Source organism: Cetorhinus maximus, chromosome 7 (genome assembly GCF_964194155.1).
Source record: "Cetorhinus maximus chromosome 7, sCetMax3.hap1.1, whole genome shotgun sequence".
NCBI lineage: Eukaryota > Metazoa > Chordata > Chondrichthyes > Lamniformes > Cetorhinidae > Cetorhinus > Cetorhinus maximus.
In genome coordinates, this window is record NC_135885.1 from 95,361,024 (window position 1) to 95,362,965 (window position 1,942).

Below are 1,942 nucleotides of genomic sequence, written 5' to 3' on the forward strand. Positions count from 1 at the left end.
TTTGGCCAAGCTTTTCGTCACTTATCCTAATATCCTCTTATGTGGCTTGGTGTAAAATGTTATTTGATAATCACTCCTGTGAATTGCCTTGTGACGTTTTACTACATTAAAAACCTTATAAAAACATAAGTTGTTGTTGTTATGCTCGCAGACTATTGGAACTTTTTTGGTTCAGTTGTGACTTTTTTTGTTCTTTTAGGAAAGAGCATTGTGCATAGTTATGCATCCCTGAGCCCTGGGGAAGGTGTACAGCCTGTAGAAATACATCTGGCTCAACAGTTGATGTCCTATTCCAAGGCTGGCATAATGTCACCTGTTCATTTCAGTGATGCAGACCAAGTTGACTGATGTTGCATCCTTGGCTGACTGCATTGGAGCCTGTGACGTGGAAATTGACTATCACGGCTATAGGTAGTGGAGTTTGCTGTTCAGCTATCTCACCCAGAACTTTCCTCATGGATGCTACCTCCTTGGACATGTGAGGCTTGGGTACTTCACTGTTTTACAGTACCCCAAGACCTAATGTATAAATGAAGCTGGTTTGACCTCCAAAGTCTGTAGTTTCCTGGGCACTCTTTCCTGCTTCTGTTTCTCTCCCAAATACCAATCCTTCATCAAAGCAGCTCTGCACACTGTAGCCATGCTATTGTTCCAACAAAATAAAACATCTTCCTCTGTAGTGGCTCATCCATTAGCTTCTGGACATTGCTTACTGTCTGTGCAGTACTAATACCAGCTTATATCAGGTATGTAAAACATTATATGAGAGGAGAAGGACTGAACAATCAGACTTCCCCTTTATAAATCTGCCACAGACAGAATGCATTTGCTCTCTTACTTCCAGTAATCAGTATGTTTTGTATGGAAAGAGAGGTGTCTTTTCTGACCCTTGAAGTGTGTTTTCCAACTAAATAATTCAGAGCAAGCTTTTGTGAGTTTAAAATGAAGAAGGTATTTATTCTCACATATTTACTCTGAATTAATGCAACATCACACACAGATGCAAATAAAGATAGTGCACTTTTACAGATCACGGTTAATTCAGTCTCTGATTTACAATTTGTCATCTCCCATGTAGCAGGCCTACTGTTTCTTGAATGGATTCAACGATTTAAAGTTGAAGTGAGGGTCTTGTAAAGTGAATGATTCACAGCAGGTTGTGAGGTTTCTTGAATCTGAATGTCAACGAGGTTGTTTTTTGAAACTGGAACAGATTAAATACTTTGTCTGCTTGATGGCTTGCAGCTAGTTTCAGAGTTTGGTTCTCAGATTGGCTGATGGCTGATGGTTCTGATGGATCGGCTGGGTCCTGGAATAATAAGCGTTCAGTCCTTGAAACCAGCTTTAGTAGCATGACTTCTGGGATAACAGTTCTGAGAGCCCCCTGGTCTAGTTTGGTTAGGGGAAGCCATCGTGATACAATGGGAAGTTAATCGTGGCCATTGAGTTTTGATCTCCCCTTTTGTCCAGTGTGAAACATGGGGAGAGGCAGTCTGGAAACTCCATAGTCTTTAGACGTTGGCCCATCCTTAAACAATGAGATGTGTGAATCCCACAAATGACATATTTAATTTAATATTTATGGAAGATTTGATATTGTCTGTAGTCCAAATTCCAAAAGTCACAATTTTTTGTGGCAGCCATCTTAAAAGCTTGTTCAATTTTTAAAAGTATTGATTGAAAGTTCATAATATGACATGCCTGCAATGGGCGTGAGACATGTCTTTTAACAAAGATTTAAGAAGCTAACCTGATTTATGGGTGAAATGTGCATTAATTTGTACAACACCTAGAAATGTCACAGGGCAATGTGTAGATCATCCAAAAGTTCAACAAATGCTGCATTATTCAGGGCATTGTTGGTTCTTTGAATATATTTGTGGACAAGTAATCTCTTCTAAATACTTTTTTTCCATCCCCCAAGATGGAAGAAAGATGTGAG

General features: G+C 39.4%; 1 non-coding gene across 1 annotated transcript; it reads right to left on the bottom strand.

The window, feature by feature from the left end:
* Positions 1 to 1,594: 1,594 nt before the first annotated feature.
* Positions 1,595 to 1,706, bottom strand: LOC144683148 (small nucleolar RNA SNORA5). Its single transcript, XR_013577192.1, has one exon. It is a non-coding gene; the product is annotated as a small nucleolar RNA SNORA5 (small nucleolar RNA).
* Positions 1,707 to 1,942: the final 236 nt, after the last annotated feature.